Here is a 15959-nt window from a genome sequence, read left to right as displayed (position 1 = left end):
GTATGGGGATGTGTACGAAAACATGGCACCGTAGACACGCAAACACTAACCGAGGAGGTGAAGCTATCAGAACCGAACCCGAAGAAGCAGCACAGCCTGTTCAAACGGGCACGGGAGATCACCATGGCCCGCGGCTACTTGGAATAAGGAGGCCGCCCACCTGGGACACACACTGCACTTGCTCAGAATAACACTTTATTCTCTCTCTCTCTCTCTCTCTCCAAGGGGGTTGGGAATTGTACCGCTCTTCTATCAGAAAACATTGAAGAAGGTGATAGGACTTGCAGTGTGCAGCTCTGTTTCTTATCCATTCCATCAGTGCTTCAGCTTTTTGCCTGAAAGTAATTCTCGCTTATTTTATCTTGGGAATTCCATGCGGGGGAGGGGGGAGGGAGGGAGGGGGTAATATGTGTATATTTGTAAAATTTTTTGCAGCCCCGTCCTATATTGCTTCAGTCTGTTATTCATTCGTAATGCTGTTTTCCACAAAAATTTAGATAATCAGGGAAACTCCGCGAATGGGACTCGCTTCTTTGTATTTCTGTATTATTCACCTGCGCTGTCTCGCATATAGACGTCGCTTTATCCTGTATGTTGCGTGCCTGGCTGTGTATTCGTCATTATTTTTTTTTTTTTTTTCACGGTGATTTCCTTGAGCTAATGCCTCACATATATGTTCCTCGCCTTGGTTTTAACGAGGTTTTCCCATGACGACAAAGGCTCTAAGAACGCGTCGCGTATGCGATACATGAGCGTGAGTGTACATTCTGAAGTTAGACGTTGGCGTCTGCTTCACATTTGGACAGGTTGCAACGACACACAATGATTTTAGTTCTCTGCAAAACAAATGTGGTGTAAAGAAAGAGAAATCGCTTGACTTTCTCTTCCTTTACTTCTTCTCTTTTCGGATCTCCCTGGTACCATTAAATTAATGCCGGGAATCTCTCTGACAGTGCATGTGGTGTTTTCATCCTTCAGGATTCCCTATTTATTTGTCTAATTTCCAGCACGATGCGTGCAAGGTGTTTTACTTCACGGCGTTGAAGAGGCTTCCGATTTTTACAAACAACAGCCCTGGATGGCTTCCAGTTTTTCCCACAGACATAGCCCTCTGAAGTTCACGGGGAAATGTGAATGGCGAGCGGCTGTAGTGAAATAATATAGGAGCTCCAAGATTATCAACACACTTTTCCCTGCCGGTAACCACAATTTCACAGAGCAATGTTGCCGTAAGTTGCACTTAAAGTTATACATTTCTGTGTGTGGAGCACAAAACACACTTCATGTAAAAACGTAAATGCGCACTTTGCGTGTCACATGTGAACATGCAAACAACATATAAATGTTTTTTTTTTGCGCACTATTAGACCCATAGGATACTCGACCGCAAGTTTATTTGGCCAAAGGCTCACCGTTACCTCGCTGCACGCGGAATTCCGAAATGCTGGTTTCCTGCGTACGTTGCTGCTGCCCCATGGTTTGTGTCTTGCACAGTGCACGCCACGCTTGTGCGCGAAAGAAAGATTGCTTGCGAGCGCGAGCGCCTCGTCGATGCGAACAGAGCGAGCTGCGTCGTCGTCGTCGTCGTCGTCGTCATCATCATCATCATCATCATCATCATCATCATCATCATCATCGGCCTGGTTACGCCCACTGCAGGGCAAAGACCTCTCCCATACTTCTCCAACAACCCCGGTCATATACTAATTGTGGCCATGTTGTCCCTGCAAACTTCTTAATCTCATCCGCCCACCTAACTTTCTGCCGCCCCCTGCTACGCTTCCCTTCCCTTGGGATCCAGTCCGCAACCCTTAATGACCATCGGTTATCTTTCCTGCGTATACACAGGCAGATGATGTTTACCACGTGTGCTCGAGCCACTGCCGGCGCCGTTACGTGAATAGTCTCTCCTCTCGCGTCCGAGCGAACCGTTATGCGAAGGCGCCGCGGTGCACAGCACGGCGAACGAAGCAATTATCGGACGAGTGCGTCTCGGCAGCAAAGTATGTAGTACGGGCGTCGAGCAGAACGGGCCGCGTCGTGGAATCCACGCATATGGAGCGCGGCGGGAACGTGATGAGGCCGTATTGACGCTGCATGAGGAAATGTACGGAGGTGCGGAGAGCGAAGGACGCGCGAGCGTTTGGGAGCAGTTGCGCTGGCGGCGACATATTTCGTTGGCTCGATGCAAGCTTGCTCTTGCGCTTTTATGTACTCGACTCTGCGAAGAAGCTATATACGCCAAGAAGCGCCACTTCTTCGCGCTTTTGCCTGTTAGTTTGCGTCTATACGTTCTCAGTGAGTGTCCGTCTTGTCCCCGTTAGTGTAGATGCACCGTGCATAGCGCAATAACAACGAATCATCAACACTAACTAGCGCGATTGATCACTGTGTTAATTACGCGTAATGTATGCCAGAGCGTGTACAGTCGCATATGCCATAGATAGTTGTGGACAGAATGGATTTCGTGAATGCGTGAGTATGATAACATGCACGCTGTGGTCCGCTTGTGAAGAGGACACGTAAATAATAACAAATGCATGATCACTGCAGATTTTTTTTTTCTTCGGCGGCGTTTGAGAAAAGTGTCCGGCTTGTTGCATTTGGCAACCATCTGGGCGTGAAAAACAACCTACAAGTATCCAACACATGTCTGAGCTGTAGTTTATTGACGGAATACTCAAGTCTGGAAGATACCGTACGTCTATCGAATGTTATGCGAGTTTCTTGGTGTGAAAGGTCGGCATTTCGTGGGAGAGGAATCTGTGTAGCCCATCTAATAGAACGAAGAAAATGTCTCCGGCCAGCCACCTTAAAGTTGCTTTGGCTCCTTGGCACTCAAGGGGGGATCGTAGGCACATGTGGGACGTCAGAGATTCTTATTATTTTCTGGAAGTCCTCTAAACAAATTTTCTTAACATTTGCAGGTGCTTAGTAAAGGCATTTCTCGTTACGCGTACAATGTTTTATTGTTTTATCTAGAAATATTGCAAAGCCTTGGAATCGTAATCTTTTATATATATATATATATATATATATATATATATATATATATATATATATATATATATATATATATATATATATATATATATATATATATATATATATATATATTAGTTCTTTGGTCAAGAAATATTTAAAACAAACTATTTGCCCAATTAGTCCGTTTAAATTTATCAGATATTCTTCACAAAATGTGATTTTCACGGAACTATGAGACGAATACTTCCTTTCTAAATCACTTCAAAATATTTTTTTTTCTTTTTCTTTCAAAAATGACATCCCCTTGTCAGAGCAATTTGGAAAGGGCAATTTTTTTATTGAACAAAGATCAGGTAAGCTGACATAAGTGCTTGAATTCCGTAGATGCATTGCACAACTTACAGCAACGGGGCAACATCCTGCTCTGAAAATGTTAGTTGCGGAGACAATATTCCTTTTGTCAGCCAAAAGAGGGCTTTCCAGAAGTTGCGTTTAAGCGTTCAGCTATGAACCAACAAGCCAAATATTCACCAGAGGCATCCTTTCCCACATCATTTACCAGTCATTCCTTTGCAATATCCTTCCTGGCAATCATCCTAGCTGTTTTCTGTGTATTGCCTTTAAGTAATTGAGTGAGGCATCAGCGTTCTTCGTGGGGCGTGCCTTCGTGTGCGTGGCTTGACTGGGTACTTGTTGCGAGATAGCCTACCGGTTTCCGCGGATTCAACGCTTTTTCTTTAGGTTTGACGACAGATGAGTTATTCGTGTCTTCTTTGTGTTGCGTGTGAGCACAAGTCTGTTTGTATTGAAAACTTTAACGTATTTCAATTTCGCTGAAAAACGTCGCCGGCGCACGAACAAGCGCGCTGCCGCTATCGTTCAGTAATGCCACTACTTCTGAGTGTTCAAAACTCGGAGAAGCTAAATCAGTTACGAAGCCATCAATCTCAATTATAGAAGAAAAAAAAATCCTTTTTGCTCGTTTTGCTTTAGAAGACGGATCCGTGTCCAACCGCTATGTGGCCAGGCCAGCTTTTATAGAGGGGAGCCGACCTTGGCGTCATGTTTGAAGTATTTCAAGTGCTCAGTTCCGCATCAAAGTTGGAGGACATATTTGCAATAGAAGTATTTTTGGCAGCAAAATTTAAAAAAAAGTGTTTTGCAGCTAATTGCAGCATCTTCACTTAAAATTCTGTTGTTTCGTTACGCGTTTGCTTTATGCACTTGTTATGTCTCTTGTTTCCTTTCTTTTCTTTTCACCCTATGATATTGCCATTCTCTATTTCTTTGGAGACTGTACCGCACATCAGCAACTTTCTACTAGCTTTGTACTATCTCATTCAAATAAAATGCTGCGCTGCGAAATGATGCGCTCCGCGCGCCATCATCCGTCACGTTACCGAAGTTGTCGGCTATATATATATATATATATATATATATATATATATATATATATATATATATATATATATATATTTATTTATTTATTTTCACATACTGTCACTCCCTCATGGGATTATAACAGGAAGGGCAAGTACATAGGGTGGTGTTTGCGAACAAAGAATATAAATAGATTATATAATCATAACTGTGTTATTGCAAGGGTTTTGGTTTCACTAAACAAAAGAAATAAGTAGTTCATCACAAATGCAATATTTGGGCACAATATACTATAACAAGGAAGAATCTGAGAAAACAAGAAACCAAACAAGAAAAAGAAAAAAAAAAACACCTGAAAGCACATGTCATATACAATACCTAATGAACATGACAAACAGGATGCAGTCATGCGTATGATGCATCATACAAAAGGAACACTCATAGATTAAAGTGTTAGGCTATGAAGATCGGTAACAAACCTGGCTATGTGTCAGAGCTGTAAGGCAAGGAGGCGTTCTTCCACTGAATTAGCAAATGTATCTAGTGAGGAGCTGTTACTAATGGATTTACTAAGTTTATTCCACTCTCTTATCGCTAAAGGAAAGAAGGAATTCTTAAAGCAATCGGTATGAAAAGAATGCTCATTGAGTGTTTGTGTGTTTTTATGCCGCGTCGGCCGTGTTTCATTTCTGGAGATATATCTAGAGGTATCAATATTAAGCTTGTTATGTAAAATCTGGTACATAAGTTTAGAACGGGCTAGTACAGCTCGGTTTTGTACTGTTAGGATTCCGGCTTTGTTAAGTAGTTCGGTGGGCGAGTCTGTTAATTTATGTTTATTGTATATATACCGTAGAGCTTTCCTTTGTACACCTTCTAGTTTTTTAATTAGTTGTTTAGTGTGTGGAAACGAGATAACATTTGCGTACTCAAGGACTGACCTGACGAAAGTTTTGTAAGCCAGAAGTTTTGTATCGGGTGGTGCTAGTCTCAGGTGCCTTCCAAGAAAGAAAAGGCGTTTCATTGCAGTTGCTGTGACATTATTGATATGGGAGTTCCATCTGAAGTCATGTGTTAACGTTAATCCGAGGTACTTGTGTTCATGAACTCGTATTAGTGGCACGTCGTTAACGGTATAAAGCTCGAGTTATTTTTTTTTTCTGGTGATTGAAAGAACAGCAGATTTCTTAGTATTGATGGTCATCTGCCAGTGGGCACACCAGTTAGACACAGCTTTCAAGTCGTTGTTTAATGTTATATGGTCATCATACGAGTTAATATTTCGATAAAAGATGCAGTCGTCTGCAAATAGCCTAATGTTTCCTGTGATTTTTGCGGGTAGGTCATTAATAAAAATTAGAAATAAAAGGGGAGCCAGAACGCTTCCACGGGGGACTCCCGATGTTACCCGGGCTGTCTGGGAAATCTGTCCATTCACTTCCACAAACTGGGTACGGTTAGTAAGATAGTCGCAAATCCAGTCGATTATGGGGCCTGTACCTAACGTAGCCTCAAGTTTCCTTATGAGCTTTTTGTGTGATACCCGATCAAACGCCTTCGAGAAATCTAGTAGAATGAGGTCTGTTTGTCTGTGTTGGTCAATATTAAATGATATGTCGTGGGTTAGTTCCAGTAGTTGAGTGATTGTAGAAAGGCCTCTGCTAAAGCCATGTTGATATGGTGATATGATACTCTCCTTGTCTAAAAAAACGGTTGTATGTTTTAGTATGATGTGTTCTAGAAGTTTGCACACGGTACTCGTAAGCGAAATCGGCCGAAAGTTGGACGGGTCGTCTTTGCAGCCTGACTTATGTATTGGGACAACTTTTGCGGATTTCCAATCCTGTGGAAGAACAGGTGATGATAATGATTTGTTAAATATTATACAAAGGTACTTCGTCATCCATTCTGCGTATCACTTCAAGAAAGCGTTGGGTATTTTATCCGGGCCTGGCCCTTTTTTTGTGTCCAGGTTTAGGAGAAGGTTCAGTACTCCGGCCTCCGTGACGGTGAGGGGGCTTAGTCTGCTGTTAACGGTGATGTCAATTTGGGGTAGTTTCCCATCGTCAGATGTGAAGACAGAAGAAAAGTAGTTATTTAGTGAATTAGCGCTTTGTTTGCTAGTTTCGGGCGACACTTGGGGATCACTTGATGCCTTAGGATTAAGGTAGTTCCAGAATTTGCTTGGTGAATTTCTTAGAAATCCTTGAAGTTTGTTTGTGTAAAAGTTTGACTTCGCTGTCTTTATTTTAGATTTCATGTCTTGGATAGCCAGAGTAAGATTACTTCGAGATGAACGTTTAGGTGCTAGTTTCATTGATTTTTTCAGACGTTTGACTTTACGTTTGGCATGAATGATGTCACGTGAGATCCAGGGATTGTGCTTTCTCGTTTTTTTTACTTTAGAAGGTACATACTTAGAAATACAATGAAACATAATTTTTTTGAAACCATGCCACAATGTTTCGATGTTTGTAGTGCAACGTATTGAAAGTTCTTCAAAGGCGGTAAATTCGCTAGATAAGTAGTCAATAATACTCGTATCGTCTGCTCTACTGAAGTCCGGGTAAGTGATGCGTGGTTGGGAAGAAAATGTATTATGAGCAGGTACAGCACATAAAGTAATCTTATGATCAGAGACATGCCATATGTATATATATATATATATATATATATATATATATATATATATATATATATATATATATATATATATATGTGGGCTGGGATGCAAGAAAAAAAACTGAGGGAGGCTGTTTCATTTTGCTTGCTGCTATTCACTGTCGTCAGTGACCTTGATCGTACGCCGAGGAAGATTACCCGTGACCGGGCCGATGATATAACCTCGCTGCGGCTCCTATGCAGTCTGGGCTTGGAGGCGGCGTTTGGTGCGATCAGTGTTTGCTGGGATATACAGTATATATATATATATATATATATATATATATATATATATATATATATATATATATATATATATATATATATATATATATATATATATATATATATATATATATATATATATATATATATATATATATATATATATATATATATATATATATATATATATACATATGTGTGTGTGTGTAAAGGAGGCACTGCGGTAACGCACATCTGCCGCTGCATTTGAAAGGAAGGTGTTGCGTTTTATTTCATTCCGTTGCTACTTTTCCCCCCGTTTTGTTTCTTGCCAGGCCACGATGCGCAGTAAGGCAGTACCTGATTTATCATTGAAACGACGTAGCCGAAGTCATATCTTTCAATTTGAGGACGATTGATTTTGCTTATCTGATGATATCTCAAATGTTCACAACGTTCGTCGCCGACTTTTCCAGTGCATTTGATTGTGTAATGAATGAACGTACAGGTGTGCAATGAAGAGATGAGCAAATAACAACACACGCGCACAGGTAACACGCCTTGACGAGCGCTGATGACGTCAGCATATGCGCCTGTCAGCTTCATTCATTCCTGGTCAGTGTCGCCTGCGGTGATTTTGTCGGCGCGCACTGGTGTAGAAAATCATAAAGTACGCTTGCGCTTGCTAGTTCATTTTTGTTATCTCTGTCAATAAACGAGACGTCATCTATCTTAAACGAAAAGTAATACAGTAAAACGAAGAAATCCTGAAGAAACAAAGAAACGAACGAACAAAATATTTGGACGCCGCGAACAGGGCTCAGGCAGTCTCACTGCGCTTATTGCAAACAGGTACATATCCCACACCGTACACCATTAATAAAATATATCCAGAGAGGGAGATTATGATGGACTGCAACGATTGTAATGGCATCAGTGGAATCAGACATATGCTGTCGGGGTGCCCCGCGACTCTCCCCAACCTCATTGAAGAATGGACACAGTGGGAGAAAAGGATTCAAAGGCCATTGTTTCAGGGCCAACTAAGGGCCGTCCAGAGGGCCCATGATGTCGCTGAAAGGCTTGGCCTGACAGTGCCAACGTGGGAGCGGCCCGCCTTGACTTAAGAAGTCGAGCCTCCGGACCTCATTCCAATAAATGTTTTCACACACGTGCACCGCGAAACACACATAAGCCTGCTCGTTGAGAGCCAGGTGTACAAAGTCTCTTAGGTTCCTGATATGCCGATTTCGGCGCACTTGAAAAAAATAAAAATAAAATGGAAATAAAAATAAAAGGAATTGAACAAAGATCTGAACCAAAAATGTATATCGCGAACCTCCAAGTTTCCCTTAATAGAGCAACCAAGCGGGGCACAGACGTAACTGGTTAGCTAAAGTTTTACGCTAAATTTTGTTCTGCATGAGTCTTTCGAAAGTCTTATGGAAAACGTATTTGGTACTTAAAAGCAGTGCATAATGCCTACGTTTTATCTCCTTTATATAGATGCACGCGACTTACTGATTTGTGAAATCTGTCTCTGTTCCACAGTCTGAATCCTAGACTCGATGGTTCTAGTATTGATAATTCCCGATATACACTGGAACCCCTCAACAAGGTAAATATAGGCTTCAAAATTGTATCTGCGCATGCTTGCAGAAGTCCTTATGACGTGCTTTCTTTTCATCATTTTTAAGCGTAAATTTTACTCGTGTCAATATAGTGATGGCTGGAAGAAATAGGACTGCGGCGAAGGAAGAGAAATTATTCTACTACTCCGCACATGGGAACATGGAAAGGGGTAAAAAAAAAAACAGCAACAAAAAATGACGAGGAGGAGGAGGAGGTGAAGGAGAGACGAGTATTTGTGCAACAACCCTGGTGATTTTCGTTAAGTCTCGAGTTTAGTTAGGCGCTCTGCAAATAGTAATATAACAGTCTTCGTATAGCTGTTCTTGCTGTGGTGTTGTCGCTCACAGGGAACAGTGCTGCACTTAACCGACATCAGATTCGCTTGGGCTCGAGCCAGAGCTTCTATCAAGCGACAACCGCTTGGAACGCGTTTCGATCATGGTTTCGGCTTGATAACATTAAGGACGGACAAGCTTTAAAAAAAAATAGAAGGAAATATTCTTGTCCGTATATCTTTGTCAACGACGCTGTCACTCGTCATGAGTAAGCTTAGTCCTCATCATTGTGTAACGCGCAATGATTGATCGTTTACACCGCATGCGTCCGTTGAAACCGAAGTTCAAACTAATGCAATTCCTTTTGTATGCTCTTTTGTCGAGGTGTGCAACTTTGGAGTTTTCGTGCATCTGACGCCACGGAGAGTTACGAAACTCACCATGTCGCCGATAACGCGAACCTCCCATTCGCATCATTTTGTTCGTTTGCACGTGCACGAAGTGGCAACAGTTACTGAGCATAGAGTGCACAGGGACGTTCAACTGAAGTCCAATATTGAACTTTGCTTATGTAAGCGTTTGTTCGTTTCCACTGCTGGGATTGGTAGGTCAGATGTAAAGGAGTACATCGCAGTGGAACTGCTCATTGCAATCATCTTATTGTTATTGTTATTATTATGTTATATCTATGATCAACTCCCTTTTACGTCCGCCCTCCTCGTATTGTGTTTCCCTATTTTTTTTTCTGTTTCACGATCTCACATTGTTCTCGTACAACATTTGTCTTAGTACCTTTGCCTCGCGTATTACATTTTAAGTGCACCAGTACGAAGGCTCTGCAGCTGTTCCTGGGTGCTATAGTGAGCATTTGATTTATGAAGGCCAAGACCTCATATGTCTCCGTAGTCAGTCGACCTTGAGGGAAAACGCGTCGACGACGCCAAAGGTGCGAAAAGGCTATAAGTGCTCTAGACCTTTAGTGGAAGTCGAGTCCATGACCTATGGTGTTAATGGAGGCGAAGTTAATTGGGGCACTTGAACACACGACCTAGTGTGGGAGTCGAACGCACGACCTTTGGAATTAAGAGGGATGACTAAGCGAAGTACACTAATCGAATTAAGATCGAGGGGTGTCGAAGCTAATTAGACTAAGCGAATTAAGGGGGATATGCACTTCATGTGTCCGTCATTAATGCATCCGCACGTGGGCTTTCGCCTTCAAGTCGTGTAAGAGACGATGGGAATTATTATTATTATTATTATTATTATTATTATTATTATTATTATTATTATTATTATTATTATTATTATTATTATTATTATTATTATTATTATTATTATTATTATTATTATTATTATTATACTGGCCCTGCATGCCGTAATGTGCTTGTTAGCGTGAGTGACTGTGTGTTCGTATTTGTCCTTGTTTGCTAGCGAAAATTGTGTCTCTTGTCTTTCGATTTCCTTGACGGAAAAAGAAACGCTGTTTTTTATCGTGGTAGAAGCTTGTGACGAATGAATTGCTGGGTTGTTCTGCTTGTGTGCTTTCTTTCTGTTGTTTCGCAATATATATATATCAGACACATTTACTTGTTTGCCTTTCTCGAGTGACCGCTTTTCACCGGCTAATCAATGTTAAACGTTGTGGCTCAGCGCAGGACGCGCCTGCATGTATCGGGAATTTCTTGACTGTCATCGATGATTCTATCCGCTATCTGTGTCACCGAAATTTGTGTAATCTGTATGGGCTACGCGAATAGTGTAGTACTTCCTGGAATGCACGCCGGCACCAGCGATTACTCTGCAACCTTAGACGAGTCGTGTATAAAAGCCGATGCGCTTGACCCGCAGATCAGATTTCGACGATCGTCAACTGTGCTCGCCGCTATCGTTCACCTTTGACTGCCCCTTGTTTTGCTGGGCACAGGTTCGCGCAATAAACAGTTAACCGGTTAACCGTTTGAAGTTACGCATTTGACAGCGTGTTAATCTACGCCGTCACGACAATGTGACGGTATCGATAACGTGCACTAAATAATTCAGTTCTTAGTAGCACCGCGTCCCCGTCTTTTCTGTCGCCAGCTGTCTGCCTTTTGCGCTACGGCGTACTTGATGTCTTTGTATGTGCGTTCAATGCATGAGATGTTGGAGCGGTCAAATTTGAATGCAACGGTTTCAGATGGTCTTTTTAGTTCCTTTCTGGTGGCGCTATTTGTTGTTCTTTTTTAATTATTAGTATTTTTATATACACTTGTACAACCTTCTCTGCCTTGCTTAACTGCTTTTCGATGTCCTTTTGCAGGTATGTACGAGAACCAGCTCTTGTAACTCCCAAGTCCTCGTGAGTTTTGCTTCGTTTTTATTCGGGTACCTTCATGCTCAGAAGGCCTTACATAAAGGAACGATTGCGTCACAACAATCAAAACAGATAAATATGGAATGGAACAGTATGGGACACATAAACAAACCAAGCATGTATACCCATACAAAAACGCAGTACACGCTATGAAAACTGCTGCAACGCTTTGCACATGCTGCATTCTTTCCCACCGTCGGCTACCGAGCTTCTCGTCATCTTCCTCCGGAGAGAGGAGAAGAACAGCGTGCTTGCAGTCTTCGTTATTCCAGTTAATTCGCTGCAGTGCAATGCTGACGCTGTGGCGGTGGCTGGCGCCATGCAGCTGAGGATGCATTTTTTCTTCCTGTCTTTCTATTTTTCGTCCATTTTGTACTTCTATTGTTTGAGGTTGGGTACAGGCGATCTTTTGAAATTTGGAGCTTGTGCTGATTCCGTAGTTCACTCGACTATAGCTCGAAAGAAGGATCTAGATTATAACGTTCGAAGTTGAAATGAAATATTTTTTACTTCTCCTTTTACGGCTGCAATGGCGAGGAACAACTTATGTATTGTAAGTTTACATGATTAGAAGCACTCGACACACGCTGAATTTGTAAACGGAACACAGGTTAAACCAGTGAACTAGATGGAGGATTTTATACATACTGTGAGTAATAATGATGAGACAAAGCAGTGGCTCACCTAACGGTACAGAAAATTGTAGTACGTTAAGGTACGTGAAAGGACACTGAAACTAAACTCTTTATCAGAAGCGAACCGTCCGCAGGTTCTCAAAAACTTTATTTCTTCGTTTCTGATATGCACAGGAGAGAATTGAGAGCATTGTCATGTTTGTGTGGTGAAGCTCGGACCGAAGTAATTTGTCAATTTTATACCTCGTAACTAAGCTTCGAAAAACTTCAGTTCTTTTTTTGTCTGAATCCGTGCTCTGTACATTTTTTTTTATTGAATTGAATTCTTTGGGCTTTATGTGCCAAAAGCACGATTTGATTATGAAGCACGCCGCAGTGGGTACTCCGGATAAGTTTTGACTGCCTAGGGATCTTCAGTGGGCCCCCAATGGACGGGACACGGGCGTTTTCGCATTTCGCCCCCCATCGAAATGCGGCCCCGCGGCCGGGACTCAACCCCGCGACCTCGTGCTTAGCAGCACAACACCATAGCCACTAAGCTACCACGGAGGGTGTCTGTACACTTTTGAACATGTGTGCACAGTTTATGTACAGTTGTATGAATCTGTTAGTAGTTTAATGCAATTTCGATGGGCGAAATGCGAAAACACCCGTGTACTTAGATTTAGGTGCACGTTAAAGAACCCCAGGTGGTAAAAATTTCCAGAGCCCTCCACTACGGCGTGCCTCATAATCAGAAAGTGGTTTTGGCATGTAAAACCCCACAATTTAATTTTTTAGTTTAATGCAGGATGGGTAGGGCATTAATAGACTGCTTAGTTCTTATTCTCATACCCTTTAAATGCGTAAACATTTCTACGCTTACTTGACGAAAGAACCGTCCGTCACGTAAGACAAAACTGTGGGCCGCGATCCTGGAGATTGTGCAATACCGGGCCGACCCGCGGCGGAGGTGAAACAGGCTTCAAGCACTCAGCAAAGTGAAGCGAAAAGTGCATACGTTCTTTGGAATCACGCATACAATAAAGACTGAGCCCGCAGCAGCGAGCGGCTTTACCTTCGGGCTGTCTGTCGCTTGCACACGAACGAAGCGCCGAGAACACGGCGTGCAAAGCTATCAGCAGTCAGAATTCTCTGTCTGCATCGCAGGTCGCGTTCAAGATATCGTCCGTGCCTAGTGCATAATGGTTCGAAGCGGATGGATAAGGTGCTCAAGACCTATACCAGCTTATAATGATGGGAGCGTCATCAGCGCATCTGGCGCCACCGCATACAGTAGTTTGCCTGCCTCAACAATTCACCTTGCGCCGCCGTCCGCAGCAGTTCGTGTTGCCGCAGGGCTGTTGTTCATACCGGTCGTATCAAGTTTCATAACCCTGATAATGACACCGGGCTGCTTGGAGATGAGCAAGTGGTACAATGCTTGCGCATATACTTAGACAACTCCCAGAGGAGCTTCCACGTGATATTTTTTTGTTGCTCTTATTACAATTACTCTTTAATTTACGTTGTCGCACAGTCTGAGACGCTGTGAACTCTTGGATCCGCTTCGACCGATGCACTCAATACGAGATATTGGAAATAACACCGTGCTCTGACGCTGCGCGCTTCAGCTTAATGCGACTAACGGAAGGGGTGGACATGCTGGCGCCGTGCTACCAAATTGTGGCATGGTTCCTCGGAGAAAAACGGATCCGAAACGGGCGTCGGCAGATAAGAGGATTAAGGCTACGAACGTCGCCAATCTTTCCGGTACAATCTCTGTACTCCCGCGGAATCACGCTTTCTGCCGTTTTATTTATTTTCTTTTTCGCCCTTTTGCCCTTCAGATGAGAGAGGCTGCTCGACGCCGTATGCGGGGGGTTACTTCAGTTGATATATTTAAGTTTTCTTTGAGGCTTTCTTTGTACTCGGCCATGTATTGTTTGCCTGCCTGTTCTATCTCACTTTTTGGATGCCGTTTTATTGGTTTGATCGCCATTTTTATTCGTTGGTTGTGCAGTTCGTACTCACTTTGTATTGCGACAGCAATTGCCGTCGCGCTGGCATGGTATATGACGTGCATGCGAAGACCTCACGTTCATGGATCAGACCATCACGAGAGGCGCGCAGTGCGTTTTGCTGCAAAAGCGACGAAGCCGCACTTTTACGCTGCGCTCAATTGGCTCTGCCGGAGCTACAGCAGCGTTGTGGCTCCCACTGCTGGCGTGAGCGTTGTGTGTGCAAACACTAGCAGGAGTGGGCATACCGCACCGTTGTGCACGTGCTGGGATGAGGGGAACGGACAGTGCAAACTTTGAAGCCACATCTTTGTGAGCCTTTCACTGGGCCCAGAAAAATGCCGGCGTTTTCCCATCGGTGTTGCCCTCGTGCACCGTTGAGAAACGACGCCGGTAATGTCGCTGCCGGCTTTCCTCAATGCGCTAGTGTCGTGAGACGCCTTCGCGTCGGCCAGGGCGCTGTTTTTGTCGCTCATCAGCATTAGTCTGGCGGGCTGTCTAGTGCCATGTCGCCTCCGCGTGTTTTGACCGCAAAGCTGTTTATGCGGACCCTGTGTCGTCGTTGTCGGGCTTCGCTAAAAACGGGTCACGTGACCGTTTTTAGCGAAGGGGTTGGAGTGACAGCTTTCCCCCAGTGAGAATGCTATCTTATACGGGAATCATACGGTTGTCACACGGTGTATTTTCGGCGATGGAGCCAGGTCGGCATCGAATTTATCAACGATATATTCCACCCTGCTGCGAAAGAAACAAATGCTATGCTGGCGGTTTGTGGTCAGCGTAAAGTGCCCAGTGATTGATTGAAACGCGATAAGGAGCATGTGGCTGCCGGTACTCCTTGTGCCAGCACGAAATTCTTTCAGCTACGTCAATCGCCAAACCAATCCAACCAATCGTCAAAATCATTGCAGCGCCCGCATCTCCAGTGGTGGGCCTGGCGCCTATATACGGAGCTTTGAATTAGTGGTTCCGCACATTCCATCCTAGCTACTGCTATGGGAAGATCACGAGTAGTGCGCACTCCTGAGGATGAACCTGCCTACCGCGAGCGTCGGTGAGAGTTGGCTCGTGAACGACACAGCTTCGCTGGTCGACCATCTTCACGGACTAAAATGGGGTGGCAACTGTTTTTTTTTGTTTTTGTAATGCGTGTATACTAAGTCGAGCTCGGGCGGTTTGAATCAGGATGAGCGAGAACCTCCTCTGTACTGTGCTGCGCGAGTACGAAAGCACGCAGAGGAGCTTCTGTAATGCTTTTTGCACTAGGGGTTCACGCGCAATTAGGCATAGTCCAGAGGGCATTGTGCCGGCGCCCAAGGCGTTCTCGTTGATAGGTGCGCACTTGCTATCGCTTGCAATTATCTTTCGAAGTAAACTTGCTTTATCTTGCGATGGCAATCATACGGATACTCCAAGCGCATTTCTGCCGTTGGTGTCGCCGTCGCCGGGCTCCTTACGCCGTATGTGCTAGCAAAAGCGTGCAAGGGGAGCTGACGATCGATGCTTCATCTCGCCCGCGCGAAAGAGACGAAAGCGGGGAGGAAGCGCGCACTCTCGCGTCGCGCGCGAGGCACCTAACGTTGCTGCAGGGGGCGGCTTTCTATATTCCGGCTGCAACTGCGCATGTGGCGGCTGCGCGCTGTCGCGCGGCCTCATCTTAAGGCCGATCCACACGACGGACCAAATTGCTCTTTTGGACCGCGGTCCGCGCATCACGTGATAGCACGTCACCAGTTCGTGCGTACCGCGGCCCTCGCGGTCCAACAAATCGCCGAGGCTTTTCCCGCTTCCGTATTGGCGGCGGACCGCATGCAAACCGCAGCGATTTTGG

The 15959-nt window shown here is 44.0% G+C and overlaps 1 protein-coding gene across 11 annotated transcripts in view; it reads left to right on the top strand.

The window, feature by feature from the left end:
• Positions 1–15959, top strand: part of LOC135906845 (cytochrome b5 reductase 4) — a 441851-nt gene that overhangs the window by 219754 nt on the left and 206138 nt on the right. For 7 of the 11 annotated variants that reach the window (XM_070538518.1, XM_070538510.1, XM_070538513.1 and 4 more), the window contains one exon: positions 11440–11478. The exons of the other annotated variants lie outside the window; for them this stretch is intronic. The gene's annotated coding sequence lies outside the window, so the exon portion shown is untranslated. The remainder of the gene's footprint in view (positions 1–11439; positions 11479–15959) is intronic. 11 annotated transcript variants of the gene reach the window in all.

Source organism: Dermacentor albipictus, chromosome 5 (genome assembly GCF_038994185.2).
Source record: "Dermacentor albipictus isolate Rhodes 1998 colony chromosome 5, USDA_Dalb.pri_finalv2, whole genome shotgun sequence".
Taxonomy (NCBI): Eukaryota; Metazoa; Arthropoda; class Arachnida; order Ixodida; family Ixodidae; genus Dermacentor; species Dermacentor albipictus.
Note: the sequence above shows the minus strand (reverse complement) of the source record. Positions and strands in the feature narration are given on the sequence as shown.